Source organism: Saccopteryx leptura, chromosome 4 (genome assembly GCF_036850995.1).
Source record: "Saccopteryx leptura isolate mSacLep1 chromosome 4, mSacLep1_pri_phased_curated, whole genome shotgun sequence".
Lineage (NCBI taxonomy): Eukaryota > Metazoa > Chordata > Mammalia > Chiroptera > Emballonuridae > Saccopteryx > Saccopteryx leptura.
The window spans coordinates 44,529,985-44,550,172 of record NC_089506.1 but is presented as its reverse complement, the minus strand read 5'-3'; the positions used below and the strand labels follow the sequence as shown (position 1 = coordinate 44,550,172).

The 20,188-nt window shown below is 34.0% G+C and overlaps 1 pseudogene; it reads left to right on the top strand.

The window, feature by feature from the left end:
• Nucleotides 1-16,922: 16,922 nt before the first annotated feature.
• Nucleotides 16,923-18,574, top strand: LOC136404145 (pre-mRNA-splicing factor CWC22 homolog pseudogene; annotated as a pseudogene).
• Nucleotides 18,575-20,188: the final 1,614 nt, after the last annotated feature.

The following is a 20,188-nucleotide window of genomic DNA, read 5'->3' as shown; positions in this document are numbered from 1 at the left end:
AGCTTACACTACAGTTCACTCATTGTGTTGTGTATTCTGTGGGTTTTGTCAAATGATTACTCACATGTATCCAGCATGGTAGTATCATACAGAATTCTTTATTTTTCAGAATTTCATATAACTAGAATCATATAGCACACAGCCTTTTTATATTGGCTCCTTTACTCAGTAATATATATTTAAGTTTCCTTCATGTCTTTTGATAGGTTGGTAATACATTTCTTTTTAAAGCTGAAAAAGATTTTAATTGTTTGGATGCACCAAAAGAACACTCTGATTGCTTTCAAGGTGAGCAATGAAGAATAAAGTGCCATAAACGTCCATGTGCAGGCATTTTTCTGAAACGTTCCCACTCAATTGAAGAGAGATTGCTTAATAATATAACAAGATTATATTTAGTTTTGTATGAAATCACCAAACCATTTTCCAAAGTTCCATACTGCATTCCCATCAGCAAGGATTGAGTTACTGTTGCTCCATATTCTTGTCAGCATTTGGTATTGTCAGTATTTTGAATATTGGTCATTGAAATAAGTGTGTAGTAGTATCTTATTTTTTTAGTTTGCAGTACACTAATCACATATAATGCTGAGTAACTTTTTAACTTAGTTTTTTTTTTCCTTTTTACAATGGTCTCTGCTATTCTTAGATCTTTACATGACATTCTTAATGTGACATTTTGAATTTTCTAATTTGCCTCTAATTGTTTATTTCTAAGAATTCTGTCAGTTTTTTATAGATGCTTATTTTTATAACACATATTCTTATATATTTGATTCTTTTTAAAATTTTAATTATAATTTTAACATACTTATTTTATAAATTTTTTCATACTATTATCTGAAAAACTTTAATTTTCATCCTTATGTTTATTGTATCTGTTGAATTTTTCTAATAGTGGATTTTTGGGGGTGGTTTTCTCTACATCATGTCTTTATATACTCTCTGTGACCTGAATTAAATATGTCTTCCTTGAGAGTGGTTTTGATAATTTATAGCTTGCATTTTTTTTTATTCAGTGAGAGGAAGGGATGCAGAGAGACAGACTCTTGCATGCATCCCAACCTGGATCCACCTGGAAAGCCCATTAAGTGGCAATGCTCTGCTCATCTGGGGCATCTCTCTGTTGCTCAGTAACGCAGCTCCTCTTCACCTTTGAGGCTGAGGCCATAGAGCCATCCTCATCTCCTGGGGCCAACTTAATTAAATTGAGTCATAACTGTAGGAGGGGAAGAGAGAGAGAGAGAGAAAGAAAGAGAGAGAGAGAGAATTGAGAGGAGGAGGGGTAGAGAAGCAGATAGGAACTTCTCAAGTGTGCCCTGAGCAGGAATTGAACCTGGGACATTCACATACCAAGAGACGTACTACCACTGAGTCAACCAGCCAAGGTCAACTAGCTTGCATTTCTTATTTAAGAGTTCTGGAACCTTTCAGGTAGTATAACTTTGAACACCAAACAAAAAAGATTTCAGGAACCCAAATTTAAAATTATTATAGAAGACATTTTTCCCACCTGGCCTTTAATCAATAATGATTGATCCTTGTTTCTTTCCTTATAAGAATTTTATCTGTCTTATTTCTGGAAAGGTGTAATCTTTGAGTGCTAATGTTTATTTGAAGATTCCTTCAACTCATCATCTCATGTTCTTTCAAGGTCTTAAATTCTGTCTATTTATTGCTACTAAAAACCAAGTCTTTAGATTGTGTAGACTTACCCACATCCCTAACCATACACACACACATATATACACATGTACACACACATGCAGGCACACATACTCATGCAACTGAGGCAACCACAATATCAACTCACACACTAACAACTCTGTTTTTCAATCTAGGATTCTTTTGCTCTTCTGGTACTATGAATTTCTTTTTCTTCGTCCTTTTTTTTAGAGACACAACAATCTGAATTTATATCTTTTATTATATTGTCAGAACAAGGAGGAAATCTCATTTATAGTTTAAGACTTATTTGAAATATTGTATTTTAAATCTATCTTTATTTTTAAAATTATTATATGGCTTACTGGAAAAAACCACTACTTACAGAGGTGCCAAATTGGATTATGCAACCATTTATTTTTAGACAATTTAAGTCACAGTTTTATCAAAGCATTAATGTGGCATTATTAGGAGTTTATCTTTTCATCTGTGTGTTGTTTCTCTTTTCCTTTCATTTGGTCTTCAATATAGTTTTCCCTGTTTGGTAACACTTTACCAAATTGTTTTCTTAAAAAATTATATGAAAAACAAAATCTTGTTATTTTTTTCTTACACTATTATTAAATCTTCCAAGTTAGGTTTGGATGATAAATACATTCTTAAATAAAATTTTAAATAAATTGGAGTTAAAATTGTCTGACCTAGATTATGTGCCCACCATGAGTTGGGAAAGAGGTGACATTATCAATTCCACAGAACTAAATGAAATGACAGATGTCCTATAAGAAAGACATATTTGTTACAAGAAGAAGAAAGAAAGTGGAACAATTTTAATTATCACTGTCCACTAGAGATTCTCTGACTTCTACAGAAAGAATAGTTTAATGATTTGTCTAAGGCCCCATAGCACTTTTAAGCCTGAAGACTTTACAGTACTGATAACATTGCTTTATTAAATTGTTTATTGGATGTCATTTCTACTCTTTTGTAAGTCATCTAAAATCAGAAAGTATTTTCTGTTTTATATTTGAAATGCCAGTCCTTAATCTTTTCTACTTGCATCAAAAATGGTTACTAAAGAAAGTGAAGAAAAAAGATGGAAGAGAAATCAAAGGAAGAGGCAGAAAAGAAAATTATGATAACCAAGGTTAAATAATTTAGCAACATCACAGCAAGTTAATGATAGAACTGGCAGTAGAACCCAATTTTCATAAACATGATCAACTGAACATTTTATCCCTATGTGACAACATTGTATCCCTATGTGACAACATAGATATTTTTATAATACTGGCCAGAAAAAAGAAACAAATGAAAGAATAAAAAACGTTTAAAAATGAATTTACTTTTTCTTTTATTTGAATAGTTTAAAGAGAAGATTAGTTTTAAATGTATTTTGTTTCAAAACTTGCCATTTTATAATTTGATTTCAATTTCTTTCCCTCCACCCCTTTATTTTTATTATTTTTATTTTTTTGCCTGTCTCTTGTTCAATCTTATCTTCAAGTCATTTTTCTCAAAGTAGCAGTATGGAGGTAAATATCCCTGATCTCAGGTTGTCATGTCATAGTGTCCATTCTAACACTTAGTGTCTCTTTAAGAAGCTACTATAGAAAAAAAGAGTAAGATTAACTTTCAGTCACCAATAAATATCCTAGGACCTAGCGTACTTCATTGACTGTAACTGCATTCTGCTCCACAAACAAATTATCCTGGCTGAAAGGATCAACCTTGCTGACTGACTCAATTTTAATTAGGATTTGAGCTATCGATGGGGCCAACTTCTCCCCAATATACCTTGCTCAAAATATCAATGTTTAGAAATATGCAGGGATCTTAAAAGGAAAATGAGCAAATTAATGCTGGATAGCAAAAGCCACTACCACCAAATATCATTTTCTTTCCAGAATAGATTGTCCTGTCTATATATATGATGACAATGCCTTATTCAGTTTATGCTTAGTTGTTATTTGTTTTTGGCAGTGAATAATTGTTCTCTGCTGCTGCTATTAGTTTTCTCATGTGGAATAAAAACTATTTTCCCTGTTAGCCTTTTTTTCTGAAGGTATATTCTCACAGACTTGGCAAGACCACCCATGTGGAATTAGAATCCCACATGATGGAAGCCCTATATTTTAATTACTAGAAGAAGTGATATATTTACTTTGTATAGGAGAATATTCAGTTAATATTAAAGAAATTACTAAAACTTGATTCATATATCATATTTTATAAATCTGAATGTCTACATTATATCATCATATTAATAACTTCCTTCCACACAGAACATAACATAGTTTATGCTCTTGAATTCTCATTTTCCCTTTAACTAATATGGTGATGTTATCTGAACTAGAAAAATTCTGGCTTAGTGCACTTGATATTTCCTACTTTCTTTGAGAAAGGAAGTAATTAATAAACTTAAAAGTTTTTTTTTCACCCTTGTTAGCTGCCACTGAGCTAGTATAAACTATGACACTGTTTATGTCAACAAAATACAGTCAGCAAAGGGATAATCCACATGCTATTACCCAGACTTAACTAAAACAGATTCATTTCTGTTTGGTAGTTTTGAAAACTTGTCAGTGCACCACAGCCAAGAGAATCATTGAGCTTAACCAGATGTGAGAGTCTGGCTGGCCAGACTCTGAGGAGACCTCGGCCAACATTTTAAAAATCTTTTACCTTATTCTCACCCTCAAACAACAGAAGCAATAATGCAAAGTGTTTTGTCTTTCTTGTATTTTGGCTTTTCCCCCTACAGATATACAACTGTTATTTTTAACATTTTTTCCTTTACTTTTTCTATCTGTTATAATATTTTTTTCTTGGAACTTGGTAAAAGAAGATAAATGATTTTTCTTTAACTCTTGAGGGAAAGTACGACAGGAAGATACAATGCCATCTTGGCAGGTTGTAATAAGTCAGAAGTGTGTTATAATACCTTACAGATATATAAAATATGGTTTATAAATCTCTTTGGAGTGAATTAGCTCCAATCTCAGAAAACTCAGTAAAATAAGAAGCTCAGAAAGTTGACATAACTTGTCCAATATTACACATGGTGGTGGTATAAAGATGACCAAAGACCTCTAGTTCCAATTCCAATGTCCTTTTCACAGCTCTCTTCCTCAATGACTTAGTGTTGGTTTGATCTTATGGAATAAGGTAAAAGACATACATTTATTCACTTTCATTTTTTAATTTGCATTTTACTTTTCTCTGTTTGTTCTCATGTTTTCTGTATTATTGAACTAAAATGGTACATAATTTTTATGTGTTTAATAGTTTTCTTTAGCAATCATAGTTCTAACTTCTCATAGCTAAATAATCAGACAATTCCAATAATATTCCAAAGCACACACTGAACCTGCTTGGTCTAAGGCATTGAATAATCAATGTTAGCAGAAAATTCAATGGTGGTTACCAGCGGCTGAAATGGGGGCAATTGGGAAATGAGGAAATGGTGATCAAAGGTGATACAGTTTTAGTTATTCAAAATAAATAAGTTCTGAATATCCAATTTATAGCATAGTAAGGACAGTTAACAATAATGTATTATATACTTGAAATTTTCTAAGAGGGTAGATCTTAATTTTTCTTATACACACAGAAAAGACCACCAGCTGTGGTAAATATTTCATAATGTATATGTATATCAAAACATCATTTTAAATATATACAATTTATATTTGTCAGTTATACATTAATAATGCTGAAGAAAAGAGAAAGGGAGAGATCAGTGCTGGTGATTGGCCATGGGTCACCCAGGAGAAGCCACTCCAGAATAAGATGACACAACCATGGTAGTATAAAGAAATGCAGTAGAGTGATCCTATGAACACCTGTGACACCTTAATTTGAATAAATAGAAGGAGCAAGTAATATTTTCTAGCTTTAAAAATCAAAGCATTCAAAGTAAAGTCGGAGTTGATAGAAAAAAAAATTTATATGACCCTAAAAAATATCAAGGTTCAGTGTGTCCCTGTGCACCAAAAACCCACTCTTAACAAAGTGACAGAACACTTGGTAAACAGAAAGGGCTCAGACAGAATGACTTTATGGTGCACCAGGTGAGGATGGGTCCTAAACATGGGATTTTCAGGATTCTCACTAATCCAGGGAATCTAATATATAGATGCCAAAGAGATAGTCACTAATGGATGTTGAAGGGACCATTTTGCTTTGGGTCATTAACATCAATGGCATCACTGATGTTAAGCCAACATGGAGAAGAGACTGAATGTATTCTACAACACTCACAACAATGGAGATTAGGCTACCTCTTAGTGAACTTTTTCAAAATATTGCTTGGCAGAGAGATGTCATTTTATGTGAAGATACATAACTTCAACTTCTACTAAAATGACATTTGGTATCCTCATGGCCCAGCTATAAAAGGCAGTGATGAGGTATCTCAGGAAGTGTATCTAGACTGATGACCCAGGTTAAACATGTTATAGTAAACATGTGAGTTTATCTCTGTTTTCTCCAGAAACCCTGTTAAAATATTAATACTAGAAGTGAATAGTGATGACTGGCTACAAAACAGTCATGTCTACATCTTTATCACTTACTTCTTGTCACATTAGAGGATAATACATCAAAGACATATTTCCCAGACTCTTGTTTTAGTAGATTTAGCTATGCAATTCAGTTCTAGCCTTGTAGATAGTTGGACTAACTGCACGTGTAAAGTACATTCTAGGAATCATTTTCTGGTTTGAGAAATAACAGTTGTAACTCTAACCTGAAAGGGAATATAACAGAGATATGTGTATTAAGTTCACAGTCCAATTTATGGAATGCTCTTTTAGCAGAGCTTTCCAATGGGCCTTCCCAATCATAACCCAGACACATATACCTTTGAGATCTTCATTTTTATCATTTCAGATGCCTTCTTAGGGTCATCAGCAAAATATTTGCAACAAATTCTTCAATGTCCGATAGTATCGCTTAAGAAACAAGCTTTATTAGAAAAACTTACATGACCAAGGTCAGCAAAAGAGGAGAAGGCATAAGTCCCTTACACCTATCTCTCATTTTATTCGTGAAGAGGAATACCCAGACCACGACACATTGTTGGTTATGTTGCCTCCATTGTTATCCAAATTTATAAGATGAGCATGGGAGCAACCTGCCATTCAGAATTTAAAAAGAATACTGGCCACTTAATAGCCTGTGTTTGTATGGCCACTGCTTAAATGAATTATCTCAGAAAGCAGGCTACCAACACCTCAGAAACATAGAGCTCAGGGAAACAGCCCCCTGGCAAAGGATTAGAGCAACTATACTATACAAAGTTTACTTTGGGTACTGTTCCTCATTCCAGGAAAAGAAGGAAATCCTTAGTTCTGTTACTTAAGGTTCAGGCAACCCAGAGTGATTTTTAGACAATCCTGCCTCTTTCATCATAGCCCAACAATGGTCTAAATCAGTTTACAGGCCCAGGCCAGTTGGCTTTAGTGTTATAACATTGGCCTGGTAAGTAGAAGTCCTGGGTTTAATTCACAGTCAAGGCACACAGGAAAAGCAATTATCTGCTTCTTCATCCCGACCCCCATCTCTGTCTCTGTCTCTCTCTCTCTTTCCCTCTCACAGTCATAGCTTGAATGGTTCAAGCAAAGTTGACCCAGGCACTAAGGATGGCTCCATGGTTTTGCCTCAATTGCTAAAATAGCTCTGTTGCTGAACAATGGAGCAGTGGCCCAGATGAGCAGAGCATCACCTGGTAGGGGGCTTGCCAGGTGAATCCCAGTCAAGGTATATGCAAGAGTCTGTCTCTGCTTCCCCTACTTTCACTTAATAAAAAAAAATGTGGCCCTGGCCGGTTGGCTCAGTGGTAGAGTGTCAGCCTGGCATGCGGGAGTCCCGGGTTCGATTCCCAGCCAGGGCACCCAGGAGAAGCACCCATCTGCTTCTCCACCCCTCCCCCTCTCCTTCCTCTCTGTCTCTCTCTCCCCCTCCTGCAGCGGAGGCTCCATTGGAGCAAAGATGGCCCGAGGGCTGAGGATGGCTCTGTGGCCTCTGCCTCAGGTGCTAGAATGGCTCTAGATGCAACAGAGCGATGCCCCAGAGGGGCAGAGCATCGCCTCCTGGTGGGCATGCCGGGTGGATCCCGGTCGGGCGCATGCGGGAGTCTGTCTGACTGCCTCCCCATTTCCAGCTTCGGAAAAATGAAGAAAAAAAAAATGAAAGAAGAAAGCAAACACACCAGTGAACAGTCTTAGAATATTTGCTTTCAAAGTAATAATATTAAACTTTGTTCAATACTTAGATTTTAGCTCTGTTCTAAGACTGCGTGTTTTCATTTTTTATTCAAATTTGTTAGATCCTTGGGAATAACTGATAGAAATTAGGTAGTAATCTAATTTTACTTTTAAAACAAACTTGTTAAAATTTGCTAATCTTCATTATTTAAAGAAAAAAATGACATATTTTGTTTTCCATTCACAAAGACAAATTAAGCCAGAAGGATTCCAGAATCTTTGAAAATCATGATGTTAGACACTTAATCTAATATAAATCAGGTTTCGATTAGACATTATGGCATTTAACTGGGAGAGAGTAATGATGATACTTTAGAAATATATCCTTAATTGTAGAGAGATGATTTTCATGTAAAATTGTTGGAAAAGGTGCCCAGGGACATGTAAGAAGTGAGATCAGATGGCCTGGTTAAATTATGAACATGTTAAATATCTTTTTTAATACATCTAAATTAGTTAAATATTCTAGCTTTTGAGAAAAATGAATTTCTACAGGTATTCATTTGCATTTACAAATTCTGCTAGTTCTTAGTCCTTTCTATTCTAATATAATGCTGGCATGTGCCTGATGTATTTATGGTTTTATTTTAGCACTAAATATACTCCTTTGCATTATGCTATTTAATTCATAAGTTCATCTACAGGAAAAAAATGTGTATAATTCTATATTTTGATAAGTATATCATGTTTACCATAAACATCATGACTACTTAAAAGATCAGTATTTTTTATGATAATGTAACAACTCAGGATCTAAATTATAATTTATTTCATATAAAATTGAAATGATTTTTTTATCTATGCACTGTTTTCCTAAAGAAATGCTTTTGTGCGTTATAAAACAACTTTATTTACTTTAAATTTCTATAAATTTATATGCATAACTATACTCTTATTCTCTGTTTTGAAAAGTAATACAGCCTGACCTGTGGTGGCGCAGTGGATAAAGCGTCAACCTGGAAGCACTGAGGTTGCCGGTTCGAAGCCCTGGGCTTGCCTGGTCAAGGCATATATGGGAGTTGATGCTTCCTGCTCCTCCCCCCTTCTCTCTCTCTCTCTCTCTCTCTCTCTCTCTTCCCTCTCTATAATGAATAAATAAAATCTTAAAAAAAATAAAAATAAAAAAAAAAGAAAAGTAATACATTTTCAATTAGGGAGAAAGTGTTTTTTTTTTAATAAGAATGTCTCTCTACATGTATTTTTTTTAATGTGGTAGAATTTTATCTTTAGAAAATATCTTTCTAAAGTTCTGTGGTTCGTGGGAAGAGCCCAGAGAGCCATGTCTATGTACACAATGATCCAACTTCAATACTTCTCTAATATTGCTGCTGATAAATGTGCAGCAGCCCCACATTCACAAGGGCTACCCCACATTTACATATCTCAAAGAGTTTGTTTTTCATTTTCCATTAGAGACAATTCTTGCTAACAGCCTTAACTATCACCACATTTTGGATGGCAGTCAGTCTAAATTTTCACTTTATTAACTTAGAGTGACTCAGGCTTTCTGATCTCAGCCTGAACATTTCTGCTCAAGCCTTGATATTTACATCCTGTAAGTACTTGTAAACAATTACCATATTCCCTACTTAGTTGTCTGTTAGCCAAGCTAAACAGACTGAGCTCTTTTAATCTTTTCTCCTAAATCAATCTCTCCGTTTCCTTAATTACTCCTGATGTTCAGTTCTGAACTTACTCCAATATGCTCGTCATATTTCTAATACTCAGTGTCCCAGAACCAAAGTGGTTTTTTAATAGATGCATGTTAAAATTGTGCTTTTTCAATTGAAATAACAGCAGCAACAGATATTTTTCTGTGGTATTCAGTTCTCTATGGTTACACAGAATGAAACATGGCCATCAGGATACTCATCATTAAATGTATTCCTTTTTTACATTTTTATGGCCTTATGCCAAAGCACAGGACTAACATATGAGATGTGAAGGGTAATGGTTTTAAGATAACATGGGATGAGTGAGAAGACTCTAAAAAAAAAAAAAAGATACCATTTTACAATATAAATAAGAGAGTGAGTTCATTTCTACATATTAGCTTGCCAGAGAATTGCCTTATAGATATTGTTAGGTCAAAACATAGGTATCTCCCTACCAAGTCAATTTATATTTAAACCAAGACTTTAGTACTATTTGTGTTATGGTTTAAATAAATTCTCTCTTAGAAATTGGGAACTATGATTTAGTATTCAAACTAAGATGTTTTGAACTTATCACAAACATTTAGTATCATTAAGAAAAGGAGAAAAAAGATTGAACATAGCTGTGTCTGTAATACAGCATCCACAGATCTCATTTAGTTCTCTTGGAAACCTTAGGAGGTTGAAGTTGACCAATGTCAAGACCACAGTGAGGTTACAGAGCAAGATAATCACTGGGTTTTGATGGTAACTTGTTTCCAAGTAGGAGTAATTAAAATTTTTTTCTAGAATTATGTTACAAGTATAGCCATTTTATAATGTTTTATTGCTTACTATTAAACTCTGTTTTAGAAATATTTTAAGGTCTTAGAAAATAAGTAGATTGATTTCAATAATTCCATCAATAACATAACTAGGTAATCTAAGCATATGAGAAATGAAAGGAGGTTATGCGGTAATAGTATACACATAATTTTACAAAACAGAGGAGCCATATAGACATATCAATAATTCCACTAATTAGTTTTATAAGCCTGAGGAGGTCTTCTTTCTATCTTTTATCCCATTTTTTATCATTTATATTTTTGAAACTCTATAGCTTTACAAATTATTTTCAGAAATTTTTGATTATTTAATTAATTAATCAATATTTATAGAAAGCTTATTTAGTATTCTAAGGGCTTGATATAACCAGGAATTCAAGCTGGAAAACAGGCAACTATAATAGAAGGTAATAATTGCCACACCAGGGCGGAAAGCAGTAATGGGAACACATTGTTAATGATTTTTCTCAACGTTAGGTTTTAAGATTCACAGGGTACATTCCCTCCCCCTCACTCCTAACCCTCAATGTCTTACTATTCTTTACTATTCCTTAACATTTTTGTTTGGGTTCTATCAAAAGCAGACCTAGAGACAAGGATTTAAAAATTAAATAATTGATCTCAGAGGTATCCCAGGAAACCACAGTAGTAATGTTGGAAACAGAGACAGGAATGGAAAAGAAGCCAAAAATGACTTTGTTTTAAGGTTTTTAAATCTTTATAACAGAACAATTAGTGGCATAAGCTACAGTCTCTATTACTATGGTTGATATTCATCATCTCTGTCCCCAGCTGCACCCCTCCAGGATCCCCAACTACATCCAGGACTTCGGCTGGTCCAGGTCCCTTGAACTTATTCTTTGTGAAGCTGAAAATGTGAATGTGCAATGCTATGTATTCCAAGTGAATGGATACTACTCCTGATTCTTCCTCCTGACAGAGATCAGAAAGAATATACTTTCAATGTCAATAGCTATATACTAAATTTCTCAACATGTATTAATCAAGCCAAGTAAAGAGAGCACATCCTGCTGGTACTGGCTTCTTGGGCTACCACTTCGTTCAATTTACAGTTGCTCACTGGCATCGATTCATCCGCACGAGGGCCAGACCAATAAATTAAACAAAGATGTGATGGGGATCACCACCTCTGAGTCCTGTAAGTCTCTAAAGGGTTGTTTTTCTCTATGGCTGCATCTAGGCTTCAGTGTTGATTCTGATTTTACTGTCTTGGCCACGGATGGAACTGGGAGGAGTCCAGTTTCAGAGGCTTCAATTTAACCTTCCCTGTCTTTATGACTCTCATTTCACAGGTAGAGAACCTAATATGAGTAGTGACTTCCCAGACACTAAGCATATTCATTATCATCATCAATCTGGGCTCAAGATTACATTTTATAAGTTGAACTCTGGAGACTCAATGGGACAACCTAATGTAGATATGGCTACAACTCCATTTATTACCTAATTTCCATGGTCATCATGCTCACCAGAGTCACGATTATACTGTCAAGGTCACCTCTGATCCAGCATTCTAGATAGTCTCTTCTCTGTAGTCTACTTTCTCTGGTAAAGAGCTGCAAGAAACAGTGGAAGAATTACTATGATGCATATTTGCATGTTGTGGCAAGGCTTAAGAAAGCTGTCCCTTTCCTTCCATTGACGGGCCCTGAGTCTGAGAATTATCACAGGCCTGGAAACTGCTTGAACAATCATTCCTTCAATGTTGTTTCCATTGTAGTAGGTGACGTTAGCAATCAGCCCATCTGGCCTTTATTATTTTTGGCTACATAAATCAAGCAACATTCTGTTTATCTATTTACCTTGCTTCTAGTTGTCCTTACACCACAGTTGTGCCTAGAGTCCTTTACCATTCTGGCCTTGTTGTTAATTTGAGAGTAATGCTAACCTTGCTTTTGATGGGTAAGTGCAGTCTCCAGGTCTAGCATCACAAACTCCTCTTAATATCAGCAAAAAGGATACTTATTGACATCTTTGGGCAAGTGGCCTAACTCTTGAATTTCATTCTGAGGACTGACTTTCTGTGGCTTTTAATGGCATCAACCTTCTCAGATAAATTGCTTCTAAAGTAGAATCTGAGACTTAAATTCCAATGCAAGTAGTTTATTTTTAAGGCAAATTCCAAGACGCATAGTAGGGAACTGGAAAAATGAGATGGTGGGAAAAAGGCAGTTTAAAAAGTTTTCTATCGAGGACATTTTGATTGACAATAACAGGAGCTTTATCTCATTGGAGAGCTCTTGGATGGTAGAGTAAACTTGCCTTCCAAAAGTGTTTCATTGGAGGAACAAGGCAACTAAATAATGCACGTATCAGTTACCAATAGTTTTCTTAAAGGCTGCTTTTGAGACACATTAGTTTTTTGCTATTTGAGACTTAGAAACAAGAGAAAACCCTCAGACAAAGTCAACAAGGTGCTAGCATCTGGAAACTGAGCCAGTGTACTCAGAACCATAAAGACCTAATATCTGGGTGTACACTGATAGTGTTAGATGAAATTGGAGAAAAGATCACTTTAAAAAAAGGCAGCATTTTCTAAAATTATAAACTCAGACTTTCTTTTCATGAGTCATGAGTGTCATCATTATATATATATATATATAAATATATATATCATTATATATATATATATTCTTTTCTTATTGCTATTAAAGTTTCATTTCAGTAGACTCATATTTACAGACTTTTATATGCATATCTTTATTTTCATTTTTTGTATGTATCAGTTATGACTTCAAAAATAATAACATTTCTCATTGGTAGATAGAAAGGTGTAACCAAGTTTAGTAGGTTAATGAAGCAAATTTAAAGTAGAGTTAAAATTGGAGAACACAAGTGATTTTCTCATAACAATCTGTTCTTGGCTGGCTAGAAAATTCATACACACACATATACACATTCATATATACACACAGATGTGCTTACATATATATGAATGTATATAAAACTTTTGTGGAAAAATACCATTTGTCATTGTTGGAAAAGAGAAACAACTAGTTTACATTGGTGGTGATGGTAGAGGAAATTGATGCTATATAAAGACACAGACCCACCCACACACAATTTCCTCAAACCAAAACAGGTTAATATTCAGTCCAAAATTAAAAGCAGTTCTCTGTTGTTAACATATAATTCTAAAAATGTACTCATTTATCTGTTATTAAAATTAAATATGTTATTTTGGGGTGGGGTGATACAAGTATCTGTTTCTGAAACTTTAATTTATTTATCTATCTTTCAGTCAGTCTGTCTAGTAACTTACATAAACCATATATAAATAGACATAATCATTGACAAAGTTTCAAGCAGGTGTTAACTTTTAGCCTTGGGAAACTTATGAAAGTAAGAAATTTCAAAGGACTTAGAGATCCTAGGGCTGACTGTAGTTGACATTAAAGGATTGTTACTGCCCTGGCCAATTGGCTCAGTGGTAGAGCGTTGGCCTGGCGTTCAGGAGTTCCGGGTTTGATTCCTGGCCAGGGCACACAGGAGAAGCGCCAATCTGCTTCTCTACTCGTCCCCCTCTCCTTCCTTTCTGTCTCTCTCCTCCCCTCCCGCAGCCAAGGCTCCATTGGAGCAAAGTTGGCCCGGGCGCTGAGGATGGCTCTGTGGCCTCTGCCTCAGGCACTAGAATGGGTCTGGTTGCAGCAGAGCAATGCCCCAGATGGGCAGAGCATTGCCCCCTGGTGGGCATGCCGGGTGGATCCCGGTCGGGCGCATGCGGGAGTCTGTCTGACTGCCTCCCTGTTTCCAGCTTCGGAAAAATACAAAAAGAAATAAAATAAATAAAAATAAAAAAAATAAAAAAAAGATTGTTACTGACTTTACTGGTCCAATTATTCAAAAGAATTAGAAATTCAAAACAGGCACCTTTATGTCCCAACTCTAAAACCGTCCCCCTTCTGTCCTGTATAAACAGCACTGTAGTGATTCTTTGCCCAAATACAATGATTATTTGCAATAGCTTGAAATTTTAAAATGCTGAATCATATTTGAATAACAATTTACATTGTTCAAAATGTATATATGTATATTTGAATAGATGCAGAAAAATATTGACAACATTCAATATCTGTTCTGAAAAAAATTTCTCAGAAAACTAAGAATGGTAAGAAATGACAGAAAATTTCTTCAAACTGAAAAAAGTCATCAAAAATAAAACACTAAACCTAAAGTTAGCATCATTCAAATTGCTGAAATATTGAACTCTTCTCCCTAGGAGAATATGTCCAGGACATGTCCTCTTAACCCTTTAGATTGAATGTGTACTGCTACTTCTATTCATTACCATAAGGCACTAAGAAGAATAAAAATAATTAAAGATTTGAAGGCAAGAAGAATAATTTTGCTAATTAACATGGGATATAAATAAATATATGTAAGAATACCAAAAAATTTACAGAAAATGAAAAAAATTAGAAATAAAATTATTTCAGAAATGAGACAGGATACAAATTTCATATGCAAAATGTGATTATGTTATTATGCTGATGATGAACTATATTAAAATTAAACTGTAGAACACTCTAATGTAAACTTAACAAATAATTTGTAAGATCTGTATTCTAAAAACATAAAATATCCCTGAGAAAAATTAAGTAAAACCTAATTTAATAGGAAAGCATAACATACTCATGGATGAGAATACTTATTTTTCTTAAGATGTCAATTCTCTCAAAATTAATCTACATATTCAACACAAATTAAATCAAATTTTAAAATTGTGTACCAAAATTTATCACTTTGCCAAGAAGTTACATAACTGATCAATGAACCAAAATAGAGAGTTAAGAAATATCCCCATACATATTTGGTGAATAACTGATATAAAATTAAAACCTAAAACTATAATATATTCAGATTAAAAAAAATATATCTTCTTGAGTTAGTATAAACAAAGGACACATATGGAACTAATTACAAAAGAGAAAGTAAAAAATTGAATTTTAATAATGTCAGAGAATTTGCTCATTAAGTTAATTTACAAGAAACTGTATTAAAAAGTTAGATATCTCAATATAATTTTTATACTTCACCTTTTCTCAAAACATAAGAATATATGTGAAGCTATTCAATTTAATTTATCAAATAAAAACTAATACAAATCTACAGTGTGTCCGTAAAGTCATGGTGCACTTTTGACTGGTCACAGGAAAGCAACAAAATACGATAGAAATGTGAAATCTGCACCAAATAAAAGGAAAACCCTCCCAGTTTCATATCTATTTAGTGCACTTTGATGTGGGCTCACGCACAGGTTTTTTAGGGCTCCTTAGGTAGCTATCCCGTATAGTCTCTACAGACTCATCACTGACTGATACCTACCAGAATGGGGTTTCTCCACCAAACTGCTGGTTTCCTTTAAGTGCTTATCCCACCAAGTAATGTTATTCCTATGTGGTGGCGCTTCGTTATAAATGCGCCTATATTCACGTTGCACTTTGGTCACAGATTCGAATTTAGCGAGCCACAGACATACTGAACTTTACCATCCATATCTCAACTGGCATTGCTGGGGGCTGCTCCACTGTATACACTGTGTTACATCATCATCTGTGCATGCACACATGCTGCCACATCATCCTACAGAAACTGGGAGGGTTTTCCTTATTGCAGATTTCACATTTCTATCATCTTTTGTTGCTTTCCTGTGACCTGTCAAAAGTGCACCATGATTTATGGACACACTGTATTACAAAATACAAGAACAAGTATTATTATATCATACTTATACATATACATGTCAAATATTAAATACTTCCATAAGTAGTGTTTTAAGGTATAATATAATTTAATACATTTTATTGCAACAATGTAGAACATTATACATTAAACAATCTATTACTGTAATTCATTACATTCAAGAAAAGCTCTTTTACCATGCTTGATATTTGGTAAACACTTTATAAATATTTGTTGACTTTATTGAAAGTAGAGTTTAAATTTATTACCTTTTCAAGATAATCCTCTGAACAATAGAATAAAACTGACATTACTACATACAATTTCATTAACAGAAACAAACACTAAATAGATTATTTTATGTGGCATTCCAATAATATTTTACAGATAAAAACAAGTATGTCTACTACTGCCACTACTACTGCTAATCTTTGTTTTACCAGAACTATTTTAATGCATAAAATAACAGAAAAGAAGAAAACATATAAATATTATGCAGTATTAATAGTATCATAGAGGCATAGATTTTAAAATAATTGATTCTCCCATATACAAGAATATCAATGACCAAATTCTAAAAAACAGAAATTGAAACAAAAATTTGTTTGTTTCACACTAACATGGCACATAGATGTAATTGTGGTGCAGTGGAGTTTCAGGTGATCGTGCAGACAGAAAAAATAAACTGTCAAAGAATTCATTCTATTTGGTACTTGTTTTTTGGACCAGCTTAAGGAGTCTGACTGATAAGATCACCTGGCCACAGAAAATAAGAAGTGTGAAACAGATAAAATATTCTTTGGGCCATGACAGAAGGGAAAACTATAGTTCATTTATATGCTCCTCTAGAAGATGACTATAATCCAGAATATGTTCTTAATGTTTTCAGGATGGATCCTAATTTTGTAGGAAATAAAGAAAAGTACACAGTTAATAAGAAGGAAATTCTTGGTGAAGGAGATAGTGACTTAAACACAGACGAATATTCAGAAAGAAGTGGACAGAAGGAGGAAGAAGAGGACGAAGAAGTAGAGGAAGCACAGAAGGTGACTTCATTACAAGATGAAAACTTATTTAGTTTCACTTTCTATCACAATTTATCTTGCTATTTATTCAATTTTAAATATTGAAGAATGTGCTCACAAACTGTTAAAAATAGAGTTTCCTAAAAAGCCAAACAAAAGAACTCTGCAACATGTATTTGATTGCTGGGCTCAATGAGAGACATATGAGAAAAAAATTGGCTTATTAGCTACGCAATTTTTTGTGCTCAAAAAAGATGGAATTCTTTGAAAATATATTTAAAGAACAAAATGATACTATAGATTATTAGGAAACAAATTGAGAGAAATATTGCTAAGATGTTTGCTCATCTTCTATACACTGATTCACTTTCATGAAGTGTTCTTGAGCACTTAAAACTGAGTGAGAAACCACTATGTCTTCCAGTAATTTTTTTTCAATATTTTTCCAAGAACTATGTGAATACATTGGTTTTTCTAAACTTAATAAAGATTAAAGAATGAAACCTTATAACCATTCTTTGAAGGGTTATTATTCTGAGATAATCCCAGGAACACTCTACTTACTATCAACTTTTTTACTTCCATGGGAAGTTTAATGATGAATTGTGTGAGCATCTCAAAGATATACCAAAAGTCTTTGTTGTACAGAAACCAGAAGTTGAGCCAGATAAATCCTCTTCTATTTTTCCTCTTCCATGTACTGAGCTGTTGAAGTTGACGATTCAGCTTCTGGTTGGGACAGCAGTGACAATAGTTCTGAATCTTCCATGGAACAGAGCAAGTCTTCACTCACCAACAGTTAGAGCTCTGCTTCACCTAAAGCTATAAGAAAGAAAAAACAAGAAAACACCTGAAGTAAAAAAAAAAAAAGAAAAAGTGGGTAAACTGATCAGGAAACAACAAACAAATGCCAAGAAACAAGAAGAAAGAAGATTAAAGTCACCAAGAAACAAGAACTGAATGAGAAAAAATGTCAGGAAAACTCAGATAAAAATGCAAGGAATGACAACTGGAAAGATCTCGGAAGAAAATATACTTCAGGCAGAGGTGTTCTTTCTGAACAAAATAGTTACAGTAGAGTCATGAGTGACCAAGAAATGCACCTAGATTTGGAAAATAAGTGTGGTGATTCCAAAAAGAAGAGAGGAGACAGAAGAAATCTTTCTCTGAAAATGAACATAGGCATCAAAACAAGGACAGTGACAATTTTAAAAGAAAAGAGATCAAAATCAAGAGAAAAGGAGAGAATACATTCAGGTTCTAGAAGCAATGAACATAGGTATCAGAATTCTGTGGAGAGGTGATGGAACAAATCTAGAAGATACTCTAAATAATCCAGGAAATCAAAGAAAAATCAGGACCGGGGAAAAGTCTCCAACAAAGCAAAAAACAAACAAACAAACAATCTACAAAATAGCAAAACCTGTACATGACTTGTAGTCAGTTGAAACAATGACTTCTCACATTGATTAACAAACATTATAGAGAATTCTTGTATAAAGTACTGGTTTGTAATGTGTATTTTAAAAATATTTTTTATTTTAACATGTTTCACATAATTGATACATCTCAAGGCCCTCTACATAAAATTATTTGAAGTTTCATCAGAGAGTGATAAAATTCTTGTATATATTTTGTTAATAAAGTAATTAAATACTTAAAAAGACTATCATATAAACCATCAATTGTTTTTAGCTATAATAAAATGAAATATGAAATAGCACACTCATTTACAACAGCAAGAAAAAAATAAATAATTGTTAAATGGTTTTGTCCACTATTTAAATACCCACCTATCTTTTACAAAGATGCAGTTTGGTATTTTTTTTTTCTTTTTAATTTTACTGCTATGCTCTCCAAATTTCTAAATTACTAAGAAATTGTCTATCCTTCTTGGATGCATTTGCTGAATGGATTTTAACATAAAGTTTTTCTTAGGATTGCCATGGCTTATTATGGGTAGTTTTGCTCTATTTGGCTTTCTATTTGAAACTTTTGTTTATCTTCTTAAGACTATTACTTAATTTGACGTCTGTGTATGTTTCCAAAATATTCCATAAAATGCTTTCTTTTATTTAAAATAATGACACTTATTTAAAATAGAGACTGAGCATAAGAAAGAAAGCACTGCTTTCTCATCTTATTATCCATTTATTCTTTCTCACTGTCAGATAAAACTGTGTTTAATCATTACTTCTTTGTGGCAGAGACAGAGAGAGTCAGAGAGAGGGACAGATAGGGACAGACAGACAGAAAGGGAGAGAGATGAGAAACATTAATTCTTTGTTGTGGTTTCTTAGTTGTTCATTGACTGATTTCTCATATGTGCCTTGACCGAGGGGCTACAGCAGACTGAGTGACCCCTCTCTCAAGCCAGCGACCTTGGGCTCAAGCTGGTGAGCCTTGCTCAAACCAGATGTGCCCACATTCAAGCTGGCAACCTCGGGGTCTTGAACCTGGGTCCTCCGCGACCCAGTCCGATGCTCTATCCACTGCGCCACCGCCTGGTCAGGCTCACTACTTTTTAAATAGCTTTTTGTTTTGTCTTTTAAATGTCATTTTCCCCTACCCTCTATAAGGTTATTCTATTTTATAAATAATGTACATGGTGAAAGTCAGACTCACACATATCTATAAGACTACCGAGAACAATCTCAGTAAAATACCAATAACGTTTATTAGCTTGTTGAAAACACCTGAGTGTTGTTTAACATACAATGATGAATGTGAAGTTCAAAATGCAATGTATTAACGTATTCAAATTCAAATCCATTTCAAGGCTGTGTTTTCAAGTATGAAGAATCAAGGTATATTGATCTAGGCTTGCTGATTGAGGAATACAGTACTTGGCTTTTCCTCTTATGATCTTCTTTTCTATTTTTGTACCTAATGTTTAAACTCTTCCTTTTCCACCCTGGAATAAAGTATTATTCAGACAAATTCCACAGAAATGACATGCTCTTAATATTAATTCTTTCAGAGGACAATAAAAAAATCATTTAATATTATGGAATAAGACTTCATCTGAGAAATTACTACCATACTGA